Raw genomic sequence first — 21930 nt, 5'->3', positions numbered from 1 at the left:
GAGGGAAGCTGAGCTAAGGAAAGACAACATATTTCCACAAATGGAACCAAAACATGTTGCACAAACTGTTGGCCTTGCAAAGGATTAGCTGCTAGAGAACATGACCGTGGGTACCACGCTGTTTACAAATTCTCCTCCGCGCAGCATGGAGACGTGACTGTCTGTGTCCTCGCTGAAGGGTTGACGATCTCGTTACCTGAGCTGTGAGCTGCATACATGCAAACGGTTCCTGGAGATTCTAGGACAAGACTCAAGAAGCAAGGCCTGGAGAGGCTGTGGCTACAAACAAAACGTCAGAGTTGTGAAAGGAAAAAAAAAGGCTGAGGAACTGTTCCAGATTAAAGGACATTAAAGAGGCATGACCTCTAAATGCAATGCACAATCCTCCATTTCATTTTGGACCTGGTTGGGAGTGGAGGTTGGAGTGGGGAGAATTGCCATGAAGGACATGATTGAGGCAACTGGCAGAATTTGAATAGGGAGAGTATGTTTGTTAGAGAACAGTGTTTTACCCCCAAAGTTAAACCTGAACTTGATCACTATGCTGTGAGACTGAATATACACAGGGACAATGGCCAGTCCATATATAAAAATGGAACTTAGGCCCACGACCTCCCCAGAAAAACCACCTATGATCTGCAATAAACCAGGCTAGGCAGCCAGCCTGCCACCAGTCAGACTTGTAGGAAGCCAGCTTGCTGTCTTAATGACAATCCAGGGAGTTAAACAGTAACTTCTGTAAAAATTGGCCCCAAAATAGCCAGAACTTGATTAGTAACTGACAGCTTCCCTGATTTTTGTCCCTGCTTCCATCTTAGGACCTACCAGAAAAAGTCAAACAAGAACCCTAACCAATCACATGGATCCCCCACTTCTAGTTAGCCTGCCTCCAGCTTCCTCCTGTCAAATATCCTCCAATCAGGGCTCACCGAAGTCCTCCATTCCTTCCTCTATAAAGGTTCCCCACTCCTCTGCCTGACTTTGAGTCTCTGCCAGATGTCAAGTGCTGGTTGCTAACTCCTTTGCTGTAGCAAGATCAGTATATAGCCTTGGCTCTCCTCATTTGGTGGGTCTTTGTTTATTTCCACAGTTCAAGAGTTGTGTGAGGGAATGACCCTGTCCACAGGAAATACACAGTGGAGTGTTTAGAGGTTAAGGGTTTTCTGAACCTCAACAGTTCAAAAAAACACGTGTACATCTAGAGAGAGGGAGGGAGAGAGAGGGAGTGATAAAGCAAATGTGGTCACAAGTTAACAACTAGTGAATCTAGTTTTTGTACTATGATTGTAACTCTTTTGCAAGTGTGAAATTATCACAAAATAAAATGGGTTTATAAAAGTGTTCCCAGCCAAGTGCCTACATCCGGCCCAGTTGGACCACACCTGTTCACAGAAAACCTCGGATGATGGGCTCTGGCTAGTCTGTGTCGCTATGTCTGTTCCCCATGAAGAACCACAAATGCAGGATCAGGGCCCTCTCAGCCCGACCCCTGAAGAGTGACCACACGCTCCCCACCCCACCCTCGGCACTTTCCTAACCCTCTTGTCACTGATCCTTTCGGATGACTGGACACACACAGAATCAAATTGACCTGAAAGTCCTTTCTCCCTTCCTCCCTGGGCCAAGGGGCTCAGGAGACGCGGGGTGATGCTCTCATTCTCGGCCCTCACATGTACCCTGGGCCTCGTGATGCACATGGCTTGTGAACTGGGGATTGCAAGGATGTTTGGAGATTGGCCATCATTTCTTCAGGCTAAGCTGAGTTCTTGGAACTGGCTGGGTTTGACTATTTTGCATTCCAAAGCTGTTGTATATGACTATTCCTTAACCTCGACTTCTTACTCTTCTTTCTCCCTTGCAACTTATTGGGGCACTTTCTTATTTATTAAGCCTCTTTTATCCTTTCACTTAACCTTGACTGCACATTGGAATCATCTGAGGAGCTTTAAAAAACACTGAGGTCGGGTCTCATGTTCCAGCGTCTCTTGTTCAATTGTTCCGAAGTGTAGCCTTGCAGTGCTGATTTCTCGTTCTCTTTGATTTCCATTTTTAAGCTCCCTAAAAGCTTCTAGTGTGCAGCCAAGATTGAGAACCACAGCCTTAATGCATTGTCACCTACATCGACAGAGCCCTTATCTCCCAGGTTTTGCATATTTCTAATTACTTTGGGGAGACTTCTGACCATAGCCTCAGACCTCACTAACGCGCCCATGCAGGGGGAACGTTCCTGAAGTGGTTCACTTAGAACTTGCTCGCTCTTCACAAGGAGTGACTTATTTGGAAGTCTTTCTCTAACAACAAATTAAGGAAAGATGAGACATGTGAAAACCTGCTCTGGTCAATAACAATCAAAGGTCATCACCATCGTTTCCTGTAAATAAACTCACCCAGCCTATACTCGGGGCGAAGCACCCGTCAGCTCCACAGTAACCCATCCCCTTGCGACCGCACAAGTCGTCGCGGAGCAGAAAACCACAAATCGTCCATCCAGATGTAGTTACAAGATACTGAAAATACGTGGGGCAAAGAGATGATGAAACTACCCCAGATTTACAGCAACAGGTGGTGGCCTCTCCTAGCACGCATGTACATGGTCATCCGACCTCTCAGTCACACGGAAGAGAGAACAAGGAGACCCAGCACCGAGAAGTCTGTTGAAAGATTTGCAGCTTGAGCTCAAAACGGGGGAGGAGGGACAGGGGAGGAGGGACTGGAAAAGCGTGCATTTGTCCAATTCTCCGTCCAGGTCATCATTAGAATCACAAAGGGGCCGTCTGAAAAGATACTGGTCTATCACCTCTCCACAGCTTGGCCCAAGTCAATGAGACTCTTTAGGCAGGGCTCAAGCATTAGTATCTTTTAAATCTCCCCCAGACTGGCCAATGTGCTGCCTGCCTGACTCTGAATATCGCATCCACACAGAATTCTCTTGTCTCACCACCAGGCAGGACCCTGAGTGTCCCATGGCCCCTGAACCAGGTTCTGAAGCCACATCGCTCCCCTCCCCCACCCCCGTACTGCTTCCTCTTCTCTTCCCGATTCACTTCCCCCATCACACCCACGTATACACACACACTCATATACGCTCATACTCACACATACTCTAACACACACAGAGCACATTCCCAGCAAGCCCGTTTGAGCTATTACAGTCTCTTGCATATGAGCTGTTTTCTTCATTGCACTGTGAATTTCTGGGAGCAAGTATCTCTTCTGACCCAGTGAGGGCCCCACAGCACCTTGCAGAGCCTCGGACTCAGTGAAATATAAGGGCCAAATGGCTGAAGGGCTGGTGGATCCGTTCCGCCAGAACAATCAGCTAACCTCACTGAGCCCAAGCAAGCCTTGGTATCTGAAGTAGTCAGACAGCCACAGAATGTCATGCACCGTGCGTGGGCCGGGGATTTGGGGATTATAGGTGGGGATTTTCAGGCGGGCAATTAGAGAGCAAAGAAGAGAAGCAGGGCCCCTGGGGAGGCCTTCCGAATGTAAGGAGACGGTAACACGAGCAGAGATGACAGGGTAGCGACATCAGTGACAGAGAAATTATTAGGCACGTTTCGAAAATGTGGAAAACACCTGGGACCCATCTATTCTTTTTTTTTTTTTAGTTTAAAAAAGAAAACTTTCTCTTTCTTGTAAAATAGGCTTGACGAATGGGTCTCCCAAAATAATTGCCCTTAGCTCTTCATTTCCCTTTGTGAGTTTGGAAAGGAACAGGCAGATCTCACTTGGCTGGATTTGACCTTCTCTGCGGTAGACATGCCCGCCCCCACCCAGACCAGGGGTGAGTAACTAGGAAGAACGTGTTCATTGGACCACCACAGTTCACGGACACATTCAAGGAAATAAAACACATGTGAATGTGGGTATGTGAAGCCAGCCCCAGCAGGGAGACACCCCAAAGGACTGCACCTCCGCCCGCACCCCCACACACCGAACTGCTGCACCACTGAGCCCCCCTGGACTCCCATTTCCCTATCTGTCGAGTGAGTGGGTTGGATTCGATGATTCCCATGACAGCGAATTTTATGTGTCAGCCTGGCTGCACCACAGCGCCTGGGTATGTGGTCAAACACGACTCTGAATGTTTCCGTGAGGGTGTTTCTGGATGAGATTAACACTGATTCTGGGGACTCTGAGTAAAGCAGATTGCCCTTCTTCATGTGGGTGGGCCTCGCTGAATCAGTTAAAGGCTTGAATAGAACAAAAACCGACCTCCCCTGAGCCAGAGGAAATTCCCATCAAAACTGCTTTTGGACTGGAACTGCACGTCTCCCCTGGGTGTCCAGCCTGCTGGCCCACCCTGCAGGTTTTTGACTCACCAAGTTTTCATAATCGCAAGAGCCAATTCCTTAAAAAAAATGTATATGAAGTATGTGTGTGCCTACCAGTGTGTGAAGTACCTGTGTGTGTACATCCTGTTGGTTCTGTTTCTCTGGAGAACCCTGAGTAACACAGCCCCCAAACTCCTTTCCAGTTTTAAGATGCCGGGAGTCTGAGTGGTAGCAGAGAGGAAGGGGAAGCTGGGCCTACTCCTCTGCCTGCAGCTCCCCAGGGCAGAGATGCCAGAGGGATCGGGACAATGTCCTCTTTCAGGAGGACTTGTGCAATGGGCCTCCTCGGCACAGCAATAAATACCAGTAGTTCCAGAACTGGTACGCCAAGTACTGTGGGGGTATGGAGAGAGATAAAATGATATGAATGCAGCCAGGAGGGAATCCAAAATGGGATGTTATGAAGACAGTTTTTACATTCCACCAGTTTTGCCATCTTCCGTCTGGACCTCCCCAGCTACTTGCCATGTTGTGATGCTGGTGTCCCAGAGGCAGGAAGCAGGGCATTTTTTACTGGTGATAGATGACGTGCTGCTACAGAGCAGAGCATCTGCTGCAGGAGACACAGGAGACCATTTCTGCGAGGTACAATGTGGGGGAAAGAAGGAAGGAGGGAGGAGGGAGAGTAGGAGCAGGATGATGCTGAAATCCATCAGAGAGGACCACAGCGACTTGGAAGAGCTCGTCCCACACCAGCTATTGTCTAGAAACCCAGGGGCCCTTGCATGCCTCTCCTTTAACACACTCCAAGCGGGTCTCAGCCACAGCTTTCTGGACTAAAGAGGCCACAGAGGGGAGAGGGTGGCTCATTCTCACATTCCTTTGCTGTCTCTTCCCCCTCTCTCCTTGTGTGTCCCATGTTCTGCCCAATGCCCTCTTCTCTTCCAGTCTACACCCTTCCAGGTTGTCCAATCTGTGCCCAAGCCTCCAATTATCACCCTCATATGGATGAACCGCAAAACCCGACACCAGCCCTTCCGCTCACCTGTGGTCCTGACCTGAGCTCCCCTGGAATGTAAGCTCCACGGAACGTAACTGGTGAAAAATAAATATCTGTTGAATCAATGAATGAACCTGCATCTACCAGCCTTTAGACAGCTTCACTTGGGCCATCCTGAGCTCGTCATGTATAAAACCAAACATGGAAGTTGTCTTCTCCTCAAAATCCATGTTCTCCATTTTGTTTATTCACCCCATCATCCATTTCTTCATTTAGTCCCCACAGGATAAATCAAAATAATTCATATTCAGTGAATAGGATGTGTGAGATATGTTGAGATCATCCACCACTTGAGAAGTTTGAAATGATCACCCAGGACTCACCAAGACTCATTCATGCCATCTAGACTCTCTGTCTGAACTCAGAAGTGCTACAGGTGTATCTGTGAACAGCTCCAGCCCCTTACACATCTAACACAGGGAAACAGGTAACTGCATCCTGTCACTGAGTTAATACATTTTCTAACTGAACACAGAGTTGCTCATTACTCAATAAATAGTGCAGCCTTTTTATGAATCTCAGTTTCTTCCTGCCAGAACACAATAGATGGTAGAACAAAGCCCACATAAGTAATTTAAATACCCTTGTCACTAAACTATTTTATAGCCAAGTTCAGCTGAACCTCGGGTCTGCTTCAGCTTGCTCTGGATTGTACAGGAAATAGACTATTGGTGTTAGTTGCCTCAAGAGTATTGAGAACAATAACGACATGCATAAAAACAATAACACATTATGTTGTTAGTGCTGTGATAAACTCATTATTTCTTTTAAATATGCACAAGAACCCACTAAGAAACTGAGGTACAAAGAGGCTGAGTAACCTGCCCCAAATCACACAGCTAATCATGGAAGAGCTGGGCTCGAACCCAGGTCATCTCTGTCAGAGTCCCCTGTGCACTCCCTTGCTACATGTATGATTCTAGCCCACAGCCCAGCTGCGTCTCCAAAGGAGAGGTGGTTCTTACCATCCCCCAACAAATGCCACCTTGTTCTCAGCACTTTGAGATTCTGTTTCATGACTCAGAAATAATTGCTCTAAAACCTTATACCTTCATGTATCTAACCATTTCGTTTTTATTTTTTCCAACTTGAGTATCTGTCTCATTTTACAATGCGATCCTTGATTATTGTGTTGAGTTTTTAAAGAAATCTTTTCAAGTTCTAAATTCCCCTCCCTTACAATGCATTTAAACCTTAAAAAGCCCACCTACAGGAAGCAACATGGCATCATCACTGGGAGCTGGGCAGATGGACAAGTAAAGGATACTATTTTAATAAAGGGAAATTATTTTAATGAAGCTTGCTTCATTTGCTTCAGTTTCTTAGCATGCATATCTAAATGCTGGAACTTGGTTTGTTGGCAATAGTCTGATGAAGCAGATATTTTGGATGAGATGATTTTCCAGAGAAAAGAAAAGCAAATCAAACAGAAACCAGTCAGTCCTCTTGCGCTTCCCATGGTTGGGGAATGGGACTCCACTGACATTTTCATCTATTGAGCTGGCCTACCAGGAATTCGCCTGGTCTGCTTCTGAAGTCTGTCATCCTGCTTCTGGCTGTGGTGAAGGTAGCGATCATCAGGAAATGACTGAACAAACAAGAATGAGGAAGGAAAGAAAAGAGAATAGGACAGAGACGGTGAGTCCTCATGGAAGGCTGTTGAGAGGCTTTGAGACTTAAAGCAAAATGCCATACAACAAAACCAACTTTACCACAGGCTAAGTGATGTGAACATGAGTCAAGTTACTAAGGCATCTCATCGATGTTATAATGAAATAGTATTGAACAAAATGTTGTTTGAGGACCTATTGTAGTAGGTTATGTAACTGCGCGAAATCTCAGCTATCATGGTGAGATGCCAAAAGATACTGTCCAATTGACAAATCAAAAAAATGAAAGTGCAATGACATTTAGATTCATGGTTGTAAGCATAACATTGATCTATTCAAACTAATATCAGAAGGGAGGACAGGGGGCCCCTCTGGAAACGGGGTGGTGGGGTCAGGGGAGAGCAGAAAGCTATTTGATTTTATATACACCTACTCTAATATCTGAAACCTTAAGTCAGGAATACGTAGTATTCGGTAGAAAAATAAAAGAACAAATTGTAAAAATGTGTGTACCAAAAATATGTCTGTCTATCTATGTGCATACAGGTGTGTGTGTATATACATGTCTACATGGAAACATGCATAGACATGAATATATGCATATATGCACATATACATCCATTCTTTGAGCTATTTTCTCTTTAAGGGTATTTGTAAAACTCATTTAGGTATGTATTTTCATACAGCTAATGCTGTCTGTCCCTTAAGATCTGTATGATTTTTTAAAGATTTTATTTATTTATTTTTAGAGAGGGAAGGGAGGGAGATAGAGATAGAGAGAGAGACATCAATGTGTGGTTGCTGGGGGTTATGGCTTGCAACCCAGGCATGTACCCTGGCTGGGAATCGAACCTGAAGATCTGTATGATTTTTTAAAAAGTGACTCAGAGAACTTCTAGTCGAAGATCCTTCTGTTACAGGTGGAGAGAGAAACCCTGTCTACTGACATTTATGGGGTAACTGCAAGTACCGGAAGACATGGCACTTGACTTTGAGATGCAGGGATGAATAAATCCATGGGACTCTAATTAAGATGAAGGAGACAAATATAAACGCCTTAACTATAATCACAACATAAATACAATAAGAGGCAAAACTAAAGGGCACTTATTCAAGACAATGCGGAAAAAAGAACCAAATCCCAGGTGTGAGCTCTTCCTTGGGCGGGGAACTGGTGTTCTGGAGGGCAGAGAACTGGAGGTCACTTCACTTGTCCAGAGTTTGGGACCCAAAAGATGCCCCACTCAATTGTCACTATTCATCATCCTGCTCCAGCCAGATCAAAGCCAAAGCAGAGCCCAGGGGTCCAGATACGAAGAGAAATCCTTCCCAGCCTCTGCTGCGCTGGAGCCGGGTTATCTCAGGAGCCAGGGAACTAGAGGGTGTGTTTCATCTTCCTAGAGCACAGATCCCTGGAAGTCCGGGCTAACAAGCGAGTCCTATTCCTTCTCATGAAGATGCTTCTGAAACAGGAAGCACATGAAAACACCTCCCTACTAGCCGCCGAAACAGCAATCTGGTGCTTCCATTTCTTCCTCATCAGATTGGCAAAGTTTCTAAAGACTGAGAAAACCCTGTGTTGTTGAGGATATAAGGAAAATGGCACCTCAGTCACTGCAGGCTGGAGTACAGACTGGCTGAACTTCTGGGTAGGGCAACTTGAAGCATTTATAAGAAGTTCAAAGGCAAACCTTCAACCCACAACTCCACAAGGATATATGGACAAGCATATCCTTGCACAAGGGTATGTAGACAAAATGCTCACAGAGATATTTATAGCAGAAACTTGTCAACAACCCAAATACCCATCAATAAAGAAGTGGTTAAATCAACTCCAATGTGTCTGTACTAGGGCATATCAAGTACAACAATTTTAAAAAATGAGAAAGATCTCTTTGTCATGGATATAATGGTATGTGAAGAATGCAAGTATCACAATAGCACAGAATGTAATCTTATTTGTGTCTTTAAAAATCCGTGTATGAATGCCGATGTACGATAGGGTGGTTAACTATTTTTTTGTTACCTAAAATTGTACAACATGTATTCATATTCAACTTATTACATTTCTAAGTGAAAGAAAAATATTGTCATGAGAATAGAAAGTCAAAGGAATTTTATTTAATTTTTTCTTTATTTATTTTTAGAGAGAAGGGAAGGGAGGCAGAAAGAAAAACATCGATCGATTGCCTCTTGTATGCACTCTGAGCAGACACCAAACCTGCGACCCAGGTGTGTGCCTGACCAGGAATCGAACTGGTGACCTTTTGCTTTGAGCGATGATGCCCAACCAACTGACCCACACTAGTCAGAGTGAAAGAATTTTTAAGTGAAGAAAGAGCACTAATTAATGAGTTTGTCCAAGTCCAGGTGTTGGTCTTCAGCCTGACAGGCTAAGAAGACACTTGATTACTGTATTTTTTGGACTATAAGATGCACTTTCCCCCCTAAATTGGGGAGAAAAAGGGGGGTACGTCTTATAGTCTGAATGTAGCTTACCTGGCTCACTGTGGGGGCAGGGGGCGGTGGTCTATGTTATTTGTGTTATCAAATATTTTACCACATTTTTTGCTTCAAAAATTTTTTCCTATTTCCCTCCTCTAAAACCTAGGTGCGTCTTATGGTCCAGTGCATCTTACCACCTGAAAAATTCGGTATATCATAACTCAGAGTGGCTTAGTCTCTCTGCAGCAAATTCAAACCACCTAAACTTGCAAGAGAACAATGGAGAAATATCAATTTGTCATTTATGCCTTAGTACCACGGACATTTTGGGATAGACAATTCTTTGCTGTGTATGGTGGGACAATATGAGATGCTTCAGCAGCACCTGGCCTCTGCTCACCAGATGCCACCACCAGCTGTGACAACCAAAAATGTCTCCACGTCTTGCCACATGTCTCCAGGAGGGAAGTTGCCAGAACTGGCCCAAGCTGAGAATCACTGATTGACTACAGCGATAAACGTAACTGCCAAGAAAGCCAGATGCTCTCACGGCAGGAAGCAGCATGGAGAACCAGATTATAATGAAAGGTTGTGGCAGAGCAGGAAGTCAGAGCAAAGGCAGTTTGTTTTGAAAAAAAGAAAAAGATTTAAGTATCCGCTGGCTTTGCCCTGGGATAGCCTGAGTCTCCCCCCTCACTCTAGGAAATGCTGGCCCTGGACAGGACCTTGGCTGGGCACTGTCGCCTCTCTCCCCTCGGGCCCACACTGATGAATGGCTCCCCTTCTGATCGACACTTCTTCCCGGAGACACCAACGTTGTCGATTGTCTTAATGCTTCTGAAACGTGCCAATGACCTCGAACAGCCGAGGGGGACAAACCTATGGAAGCAAGCGCCCTCTGAGGGAGGCAAAGCCCCGAACACCCCCCCCCACAAGTACATTATTTCTGTGAAGTTGTGTTTCGCCTTAAAGATTCATGTGATTTTGCCTTCTGTTCTATGTTTTGTTTATTCATATATAGATATATGAATAAATATATTATATATGTTTATATATATACACATACACACACAGCACAAGAAGCAGATAACTTTCTCCAATAAACCTTGGGAAGGCACACAAGTTGATCCTGTGGCTGCATGCTCTCCCAGGCACATGCCAAGATAAAAAGAACAGACAACTTCCTGTTCTTCCTGCACCTCATTCAAAGAGAGTATGTCCATGAGCATGCAAAAGGCTCAGAGAAGTTCCCTGGGAAATCACGTCGCCTTAGGGTGCCTCCCGCATCTATCTGATCTCCTGGCATGTACTCTGTTCCCTTCCGTGGCTCTGAAGAACCCTTTCATGGCTGCCTGCAGCTCACAGCTTCTGCCCCAGCCAAGCAGCCACAGCCTCGACTGGCGAGTGACGCCGTCTAGGGCAGGATTCCGGTTAAGATAACCGAGTGGCTCATTTTGGTTTCAAGCAATATAGCCTCCTGAGATTTTTGTTTTTTAGAGAAATTTCTCTGAGCCAGAAAATCAGGGGGAGGGGGAGTAGCGTGGGAGGCTCTATTTCTGAATCCTTGGCATTTTATCGTCTCTTATTTAAGGGATTTCATGTTTCGGAGGGGCGGAGGTGGAGGTGGATCTTAAACATAGAAGTATATTTCAAGAATGGCTCCTTTTAAAGCATGTATTGAGACTGGCTTTTTGCAGAGGACAGTGACTTATGGGTTATAAGATAAAGAAGAAAACACGTCAGGGGAGGCGCTCAAAAAATGTTGAGCTTTGCTTGTCAGTCCTCTGAAGTTGGAGCGCTGGACCCAGTGGGGCTGGGGTGGCTGCAGTCATGAATCCATAAATCTCATTTCGGTATCTCTTGGAAGCCTAAACTCTTTCCTCGTTCCCATCTCTCATCTCCCAATCCCTTCTTTATTTATATGCCACAAATACAGGCTCTGAGAAACGACAGAACCAGACACATCCCTTCTCCTCTGTTTCTTCCCAGCACCGGGATGGAAATCCATGTTTTGCTGTTGCCTTTCTTACCCAGTTCTATATGTGATTCTGATGTACTTGCGTCCTTAGATGGTTTCTTAGTAACATAAGATGTTTTTATTTTTACATTTTCTTTTGAAAATGACCCAGAGAAATGAGCTCCGGATTCTCTTACCTTTTCTTCCCTGCAGAATGTGTTTCAAGGACTCAAATCTCAGTCCTCTTGTTTGTCCTCAGCACCACGATATCTAGGGAGGGGGCGCCCAAAGTGATGGCAAATGTGAAGCCCTCTGCAGAGTTAGTTTGTGGAGACATAGCTGTGTGTTGGCCCCCGCATAGTTTCCAGGCCCCTGGAAAAAACGCTCAGTCGTGCCAGGGAATATTTCCACGGAGGGGAGGCGGGCAGAGCTGAGAGGTACAGTTCTGGGAGATCGTGTTCCGTGTTAAGAAACACAGGCTCAGCACCAACTCGGTGACGTGCTAGAGCAGAAAAGTAACCAAGCCCACGGGCACCCAGTAAGAGAAATCGGGCAGGACAAGGTCACACCACCATGAGGACGGTCGTGTAGCAGGAGGAAGGGTGTCTGTGGGGTCAGCTGTGTGTCCCACAGTGTAACTCAGTTCTGAGGGCTAGCACCAAATTCCGTAGCTGAGGGCTCAGTCCCACAAGGCAGCCCACCCCCACACTTTGGACACCGATCGCAAGCAGCGGGTCCCAAGTTACCCACAGCTTCAGTCTGGCTTGGCTACAGATGAGAGGCCCCCATGACACCCCCCTTGGATCTGATTATTTGGTAGAACAGTTCATGGAACACAGGAAAACAATGGCTGACGTTGCCTTTGGACTAAGCATGCGATAAAGGCTACTGATGAACAGCCAGATGAAGAGACACGTAGGGTCCGGTCAGAGGGCCCCAGCACGGGAGCTTGTACCCCTATGGGGTTGGGGGGTCATTCTCCCAGTGCTATTGGCATTCCATGAATCTTCCTCACAAAGGCAAGGTTGCCTATTAATTCCATTTCCAGCCTCTGTCTCCTCTCTGCAGGATGGGGGGCAGAGCTGAAATATTCCAAGCCCCTAATCATGGCTTGGTCTTTCTGGCGACCAAGCCCCACACAGGAGGCCACCAAGAGTCACCTCATGAGAACAAAAGATGTTCCTAGCGCTCTTATCACTCAGGAATTTACAAGGGTTGCAGGAGCTCTGTGCCAGGAGCTGGGGGCAGAGACCAATATCTATTTTCTGTATCATCTCGCAGCAATAGATGCCAGGCACTCTTCTCGTGCTAGAGGACGGGAGGGGCGACCCGGTCATGCTCTTGGGGAGCTTACATCCAAGGGAGGAGAGACAAGCAATAGAGAACTATGTAGGAGAATTTCCACAATAAATGCCATAAAGAAAATAAAACAGAAAGTGATGCGGGGGGCAGGGGCAGTAAAACATTAAAAGAAGAAACAACTGGGCTGATCCATGAATCATAGAAACAGCCAGCCATGTGGAGAACTGTGGGCAGAACCTACTTCCCAGGGTATTTCATAAGGACTCGGGGAGATAAAGTACGGAAAATCTTAGTCCAGCACCAGACACAACAAATGTAAGTTACTCAACAAATGTAGGCAGCCATTGTGATTCAGAGGGATTGGAAACGTTCCCAGAGTCAAGTCATAGGGAAAATGAGAGAGGGATGGTCCAGGGCATCGGGGTGGAAACTGAAGCCAGAGAGTTGACTGTGGAGCCCCAGCCACGGAGAGCAGATGGAACACAGGAGTGGTGGTGGGCTGTGAAGGAGACCACGGGGTACTGGAGAGCTCATGCCAGTCCAGGAGGAGCCAGGACATACTCCACTTCCTTCATTTACCCTGGTCCCTGGGACTTGCGTCTGGCAGCCTGGCCTGCACATGGCACCCCTTGCAGTTCGCTCTACCCGTTACCTCCCTTCTGACATCCGGGTTGTCTCTGCCCAGCCTATGCTGAGTTCTCGGGCAGGAGGTGGAAAAACAAATCAAAGGACATCTGTCTAGTTTCCCCGTTTGATAAAAAGATAAAGAAACTGGGACCCAGGGAGGCAATGAAATCTGGTGGAGAACACAGCCTTGGCTGAAGACCACACCTCCCCTCACCAAGAAGGCTGTCTTCTCACACCTTGGCTCTCTCTGTGTGTGTCTGCAGCTCGAAAGGCGGCATGCAAATGCCTTGTCATTCCTGAATGACATCGGGTTCTTTTCACCTGCAGGCTTTTGTAAGTACCGTTCATCTGCCTGAAATCAATCCTGCTCCTCTCTCCCACCATGACCCTCGTTCACCTGTCTGAGTCCTATTCATTGTGTCCCAACTTAGATATCACCTCCTCCAGGAAGCCTGCTCTGACACTCACAAGTTGGTGCCCCATCGATGTGCCCCCTGTGGCCTGACACGGCTGAGGGCATTCACCCACCACACTGTTCTATGATGACAGTATTGTACTTTAGTCTCTCCCACCAACTACGTTCCACGATGGTGGAGACTATGTCATATTCTGTTCTGTCCCGTGGACTCAGAGAGGCACTCGCTAAGTTGTCATTTACAGAGTCACGAACAGGACCAGAGCCCTGCCCTCCCCGAGCGCATGGTGTGGTAGGGAAGCTCGCTGCCTAGGACGTTTACTCCACAGTAGACTCACCCTGAGGGCCCGAGGCCTCTTACGGCTCGCATTCTCTCTTTTAGGAATGTCTACCCTCCTTCGTTGTCAACAACTCCATGTCAGATGAGATCTGGATAATGCCAATGCTCTCTGAGCCAGCCAGCTCCTCTCTGCAGACTGGGCACCCATCCATCTGATTTCTCCTCTCCACTGGCATGAGAGGTCCAAAGGTAGCCAGGAAATCGGCCTTGGGAATGTTCGTCCTTTCCAGGCCCTGGGGATTAGACCTAAAAATCTGGTCCAGGGAGACAAGCTAACAACCTATTCCCCTATTTACTCATGGGGATTCCTTGCTTTTGCTCAGCTACCTGTGCCCGCCTGTCTTTTCACTCTCATTTTCCCAGTTCTTCATCACCATTTGTAGGTTACCTTTTATTTTTGACGGCGATTCTCTGTATTGGCTGTGGGAAACATCTCTGGGGGTATACCACTTACTGGCATCCCTCATGCCTTGTCCCCTCACCAGTGCTGACTGAACCGGGATTGGGCGCCTGAGCCAACTGGAGCCAATCACCTTCTCTCACCCAGAAATCGGGGCTAAGAGAGTCTAGCTCAAGTCTAAGCTGGTCTCCTGAGTGGAGGTGATGTAAACTAAGCTGCTGCATGATGACCCTCTCTTACCTACTAAGTAGATTGGGTAGCACAGAAGGCGGGTCTTCAGAGAAAGAAGGAGCCAGAGATACTAGATTAAGACATCTGGGTTGGCTTTCTCCTTCCTGGCTGCAGCCCCTCTCTAAGGCCTAGTCATTTTCCTTCCCATTGGGACCTCTTCAACAGCCAGCAGTTACCCAGGGAGCACCTACTATGTGCCAAGCATGAGAGTCTAAGCGCTTGGTCTAAGTGACAGAAAAAAATAGACAAAATTTCTGCCCTCATAGAGCATACAATCCAGTTAATCCAATAACACAAAACTAAATATGTAATCACAAATTGGTTTAACTGCTATGAAAAAAATTCAGAGTGATTTAAAAATGTATGTGTCAGGAAGGCCTGACCTAGCCTAGGGGAGCAAGGAAGGCTTCCCTGAGGGGGTGACATTTGGATGACGTCATGAAACAGAGAGGCACCCGTGGGATGAGAAGAGGATTCCCAAACCAACCGTTACATCAGAGTCAGGGCTTCAGAACAGAAGGGACATCGCCATGAACAGAAATAGAAAATTACCCGTCACCAGGGAGGATCCTGCGCCCTTCACAGGTGGAGGGAGGGGAGTTCAAGTCCGCCTTAGCTACAGCTTAAGAGGGAAGAGGAGCCCTGACTAGTGCGGTTCAGTGGTTGGGTATCATCCCACAAAGCAAAAAGTTGCAGGTTCGATTCCCGGTCAGGGTACATGCCTGGGTTGCGGGTTTGGTCTGTAGTTCAGGTGTGTATAAGAGGCAACTGATTGCTGTTTTTCTCTCACATGGATGTGTCTCTTTCTCTCTTTCTCCCTCCCTTCCCTTCTCTAAAAATAAATAAATAAAATCATTTTTTTAAAAAGAGGCAAGATGATACTCGGGTCCATCTGATTTCATTGGTTTGGGTGGTACTTGGGCACTGGGGGTTTTTCACTCCTCAGGTGATTCGAACGTGCAGCTACAGTGGGCAACCACTGACCTGGGACCGCGGTGAGAGCTGACGCGGAAACCACGGCCCGCAGCATCCCACTCCTCCAGTCACATAATGGGCCGCCGTCACCGACCAGCCCACTCCTGTGACCAAGTCGTCCACACTCTGTCTCAGCATTAATGAGACCTCTGCCAGCTGTCACGCTGGGAGTTTAGACTAAAAAATAAATACATAAGGAGAAGGAAGACAGCTGGCCTGGGGTAGAGCTTACTGAATGGAGAACAGTTCTCCTTAGCCACCTAGACTCAGTGGCAGAATAGCAGGAATTGGGGAGGCAGAAGGCCCAGCAAGGGCACCCCTGAGGTCATGCAGGAGAGCCAGAGAGAGGTGTGGAGCCAGGGGCTGCGGCAGTGGTGTGCTGGAAAATGTTTCACAACCCACTCTCAGGAAGAAGCCCTGGTGTGTTGCGCTTGCCCATTTCCGAGGTGTAAAGATTTCCACCACAGCCTATTTCAAGTTACCAATGTGACATCACCAAAAGCGGAGCTGGGAAGAGATGTGCACAACTGGCACTTGTGAGCTAGTGTGAATCGGCTCCAGCACACCCCTGTCCGCGGGACATAACCTGAATGAGTCCTGTAGGCTGGGGTCTTCCAGGAGCTGTGGGAATGGAGCAGTCACCCTTACTCTTTGCCATAAGTAAGAAACAGCACTTTCTGTCCTTTAACACTCTAAAGGTGATAAGGGAAAGATGCTTTGTCCTCTAGTTTCCCTGTCTTCCAAGGAGGGTGAACCTCAAAGAAGATGTCTTTGGGTAGCAGGAGAAACTACCAAAAGGGGTGGGAGAATATTTGGGTAGGATGCTTGTGTTGAAAAATGAACTTTGGAGAAAGAACGGAGATGCTTACAAGGGAAATTTTTTTTAAGTTTTGCTATGTGGTGTGCAATATTATTATTTAGATTTCCCTAAGAAGTCCTCTGAAAAGTCAGCATTTGTCACCAAAACTTTTGGGGTTTGATTGGATTTGAAGGAGGGATCCAGTAAAGTGCTGAGTTTGGTCTCAAGGCCAGTACAGTGTGAGAGAAGCATAAGCCCAAAGGGTCATAGTTGCATGCAGACTAGATGGGAAATCGCAGTAATAACACAACAATGCAACAACCCCACTTGCTATGCACCAGCATCGTGCCTGGCGCTGCTCAACTCGCTGCACGAACACTAACCCCTTTATTCTCACAGCAGCCCCATGTGGTAGGAACTACACCGATTAGCAACTATCTGAACCCAGATGGGCTGGTTCCAGAGCCATTGGGCATGATTAATTATTACACTCTTTTAGTGTCGTGTATGGGACACGGTGTGTCTTTTTAGATCAACGGTATATATTTCAATATGGAACACCTTAGACCGTTGCAGTCAGGATGCTTAATCTATAATTCAGATATTTCCAGGAGAGCTGGAAACCCGATCGCCTTGCGGTCAGCTGTGTGAAGTGAATGGAAGCCTTACCTGGAACGGGGGTTCGGGCCTGTGCCGGGGAGTTGGGCATTTTCTGTCTGAGGCTCCTGAAATCAGGACGGAAGTGCCTCCTACACCGGCTGCACACAGTTACCCTGAAAACCTGAAAAGTCAACAGCACTCTCTTAATTTTGACAAAATAGAGAGCGCCTTCAAGTTTAAGTAAATGTAACCATACTTCCATTAACTTTAATCGTAATAATTAATAAATTAACTGGTCCCTTGAGCCTTAGCATTTGAAAGGCCAGGCACACTCTGCATGGCTAGGGGACTGTCAGTTCATTGCAGAAGTGCCCGCACTGCTTCCACAGGCTCCCCGTCTAGACTTTCCCGGCCCCACCACGCCCCCTCAGCCCTGGAGACTCCATGTCAGCTCCCCGGGACCTTCAGTGTCTGCGAGGACCCTGATCGCAGCTCAGGTGCAAATGGTTAGTTACGATCTTCCATGGGAGTGTGCTGGCTCAGAAACAAAAAGTGAAGGTAATGGCAGAATTTCAGGCCAGTACGAGAGATCGGGGCGGGGCCTTCCGATTCCCCTGAATCACATCCCATAGGAGGCTCCTTCCTTGCTCCTCCTGCAGGAGGACTGGGCTGGGTTGGGGACATTTCTTTAGGAAACCACAGGGCACGTTTCATAAAGGAGGAGATAGAACCTGGCTAGAGTGTCCTCCGTGGCCTCTTGCGCCCTGGTCCCTGTTTTCCGTCCTCCCCTGAGGAGATGCAGAGATGAGTTTGGACCGTCACCCCAGATAACTCGTGCTATCAAGTTACATTTCATCTGGCAACCCCGGCAGCTGGGTGAGCCAGCACAGAGGGAGGCAGCAGGTGGGGGAGTGGGGAGAAGCCACAGGGGAGAGAGCAGAAGGAAAAAACGGCGATGACACCAGGAGCTTCTGGGGGCAAAGACCTGGAAATCTGGACCCAGCGGGTCCAGCCTCCGAGCCAGTGTTCTGAAGGCCAAGGGCACTGCCAACAGCCCTATGCGAATCTCCAGAATTTCCTAATTGCCTTGGCCACAGGCCACCACAGCTCATATCTCTAGGCATTTCACTGTTTATAGAGCCCTTCCCAGACAGAATGCCTTGCAACGGTCATGGGACAAGGGAGACTGATGTTAATATCCCCATTTTACAGATGAGTAAACTGAGGCTGAGAAATCCAGTGATTCACTCAAGGTTGTGCAGTGAGTGAGAAGGGAGACTGGGACTTCACTCGAATTCCACTCATTTTAAAGCCAGTCCTCTACCACCTGCCCCACTATCTTCACTAGCTCCACTATCATGGTCGACCGACTACCCAAAATTCTCTTTGGTGCCAGTGAGTTGATATCCTCTCAGCAATCTACTGTAACAAATACATGGTACCAGGCAATGTCATAGGATATAAGGAGATGGGAAAAATTGGCCTGTCCCCTCAGACTACTCACAAGCTTGAGCAATTTTGGCCTGTGTGTTTTCAAACTCAACCACGAAGTCCACTCTCCTGAAAAACTCTATCCTACAGTCACTCATTCAACAGACATTTACTGAGCACCTGCTCTGTGCCGGGCCCTGTCCTAGTTACCGAGGTTACAATGAGGATGGGACAGGTAAGGCTCTTGCTCTCATACAGCTCATACTCTAAAAGCAGGAGACAAGAAACCAGCAAAACAAATTAGCAAGTGTGTGCTGAAACTAAAACAGATGCAAACAGAGCTTCTCTTGGGCAAAAACAAGCTCAGATCATGTGAATGTCAAACTGAGCTTCAAAAATTAGTCTACAGTCTTCTAAATTAAAAGCAAGAGTTCTCTATTTACCAGATCGTATAAAAACAAACCCCTTTATTAGAAACCCATGGAAAACATCACGTGACGGCCCAGACAAAATTCAAGCTGGGACGGACTGTTGCAAGACCTAAGGAGAGAGGCTGTTGCTAATAAACCACAGCTCCATCTTCAAGGCCGTCGGGATGCAGAGCCTGAGAAAAGGGCAGACTCGCTCAACGCTGGAACGATCCAGGAAGATGACATTATTGTTATGACTTCAGGGTCGAATTGGAGACTCTTGTAAACCAAAATTAAATTACACTTTCAGTATCACAAACAAGGAATTCAGCTTCCAGGCTGTCAATATGTGTTAGTTCACATGTGGCTTTTATATTTCAAAAGATAATACCAACTGAAGCCAGCCCACCCCCGACCCCCACCCCATGGAGGCTGTTCTCTTTTTGAACTTGATGCATTTGACATCCACTGGGCTTGTTTGGCAATTAACCACGCACTGTCTGTGAACCCAGATTATTGCCTTGCGTTCTTCCTTATCTCTTTCACTGTCGAACTTTTCATGCAATGATGACTCATCTACCACTGGGTTACAGGGATCACCTCTCGCCCTTGCGCTGTTTTAACCTTGCACTAGAATACAGCCTGCATTTAGTCCACAACCTGTTGAATGCCTACTAAGTGCTGGGCACTGCATTAGACACTGGGAAGGTAGCCTTCTTGCAGATTTCAGTCTACAGAAAGAGACAGACATTAGTTCCCACTCAAAGTAGCCTATAGTTACACAGTACAGATGGAGACCAGTGCAATGAAGGGAAAGAATGAAATTCCGTGAGAATGAAATCACATTTGGGAAACCAGACCTGGACTGGAAGGAAGGAAAGGATTTCCTAAGAGAGTGGACCCGGAGCTGAGCTGGGAAGCAAAAAAGAAATGTGCAAAGGCCTGGGGGGGAGGCGGGGAACTCGAGTCAGTATGCGCCCTGTGCAAGAGTCTGCTCTGTAACTGGGCCCTGGGCGCCGGCAGAGAGAGCAAAGGGGGATACGGGAGGGCGAGACAAGAGACTGAGGCAGGTTCTCATATACCCACCTTTGATTTATGCAACTTGATGTATTGTGTATTTGTATACTCATATATACCATAAATTTCACGTACATTGTAAAGCAGACAAATAGAGAAAAATGTTTAAAGGTGTTACCAACAAAAGAAATAGTTTTTAAAGTCTCGTTTTGACAAAATGCTGATAATTGTTGGAGCCGAGTGGCAGGCACATGGGATGTCAACACTGCATTTTCTATTCTGCGCATGTTTGAAGACGATGACGACTGCATGCTATCACTAGTGAACGCCTCCGTGCTATCACTAGTTAACACCTTGAAGCACGAGACACACTTTGGGTGAGGTTTGTCACCAACAGCAGATGTTTGTCCCTATTTCAGCTGATATTTTTGATCACTCCAACTCTGGGGTCCAGCCTAGTGTCAGAATAGACTAGAGCATCATTGTCTTTACTCATCCGAGGAGGTACCACAGCTCAGCTGGTCGCGTATGGCTCCCTCTCACTGGCCCGTAGTGTCCCTTCCTCCTCCTGAGCCAATTCCCCCAACTAGAGAGATTAAGTTGTTCTAAACTACAGAAGGACAATGACTGTATCATTTAAGATTTTTTTAAATCTCTAATTTACTAAGCAGGTACATGTGCCAGGCACTTGAGAAAGCACTTTACAGGCAAAATCTCATTTATTCATTCCTTACCATAACTCCATGAGGTAGGTAACTGTGGTTTCTGCCTGCATTTTACAGGTGAGCAAAGAACAGAGAGGTCAAATACTTGTGTAAGGTCACATGGCATGAATGATGGCATGAAGGCTGTTTTCAAGATAGCAGGGAACAAAGGACACTACACCAATAACCAAGAGACTTGAATTTGAAGTCTACCTTTGCCTGTCACTGTCTCTGTGATCTTGGGCAACCTCACAGCCTTAGCTTCTTCCTCGTTAAGTGAGGAACGAGATGACCTCCAGAGCTCCTCCCAGCCCCGACAGCCCATGAATCCACTGAGACAGAATCTTCCATCCACCAATCCTCCCATCTAACCACACATTTTCTCTCGAACCCAGCTTACTTAGCCACTCCATGCTCTCTGAACAGACACTGCTCTCGGGGGGCAACCAGGTGTTACAGTGGTTGTCTTCCTTTAATTCTTAAAACTGAAAAAGTTGCTCTGGTGCTGATAAGGTCAATGTCTGGGTATTCAAAGACTTGGGTAGGGAAAAGAAGCATTGACCTGCTGCGTGGACAGGGTAGCTGGAAGGCATGCTGGCGTGTTATGTACGGCACTGTGTTGCCGTAACCAAGGCCTGGGAGGCTTAGTGCTTCAGCTGTTCTATCAGCTGGGAACTATTCGTGTTTCTCAATTCTCACGGTTGCTCTGCCTGAGGCAGAATTATTTTCCACCAAGACATATGACAGGTGGCCTTGGGTGCCCACTTAGCACCCAGGGCAGCCACAATGACCAGGCCTTGCTGCAGGCAACTTTTCAGAAGAAGAAATGCCTTCTTTTATAAGCTAGAGGACTCTTCCTCTGAAACCTGCTTCTTCTCGATTCACCTCTAGTCCGCTTTGATCATTCCATTAATAAATGACACCCAGCTCTGGCCATGGGCTCGCAAATCTCAGCTCTGGTTCACATCGTCTTGGTTAAGTCATCTAACGCCTCTAAGCCTCAGCCTCCTCACCTGGAAAATTGAGAGTACAGTACCTTTCAGCATCATTGCAAATGTTAAATAAGAGATCACTCATATGGGAACGTGTCTAGCCTGCTCCCACATAAGTAAAGGGTCTGCATACTTTAAGAAGTGAATAAACATCTGTTAAATCTGAGCCATGCGCTAAGTCGCAATGCCTCGACGGGGAAAGTCACAGATTTAGTGTCACTCCAAGAAAGTGACTTTGGAATTCTGCAACCTTCAAAAGTAATGAGAAGTGTAATTCCATTTATTCATGCAAGTCTTTACTGAGTGCCTACTATACACGAGGCATTGTTCTACATAGC

At 46.9% G+C, this 21930-nt stretch overlaps 1 long non-coding RNA gene across 1 annotated transcript; it reads right to left on the bottom strand.

Annotated features, from left to right (window-relative positions):
* Window positions 1–6693: 6693 nt before the first annotated feature.
* Window positions 6694–17822, bottom strand: LOC123833360. The gene is made up of 3 exons (XR_006788220.1): window positions 17770–17822; window positions 17108–17219; window positions 6694–6925 (listed from the first exon to the last, which is right to left on the bottom strand). It is a non-coding gene; the product is annotated as an uncharacterized LOC123833360 (long non-coding RNA).
* Between the last annotated feature and the right edge of the window lie 4108 nt (window positions 17823–21930).

This window comes from Phyllostomus hastatus, unplaced genomic scaffold (assembly GCF_019186645.2).
Source record: "Phyllostomus hastatus isolate PE091 unplaced genomic scaffold, TTU_PhHast_1.1 phas_scaffold_21, whole genome shotgun sequence".
NCBI classification, from domain to species: domain Eukaryota; kingdom Metazoa; phylum Chordata; class Mammalia; order Chiroptera; family Phyllostomidae; genus Phyllostomus; species Phyllostomus hastatus.
Note: the sequence above shows the minus strand (reverse complement) of the source record. Positions and strands in the feature narration are given on the sequence as shown.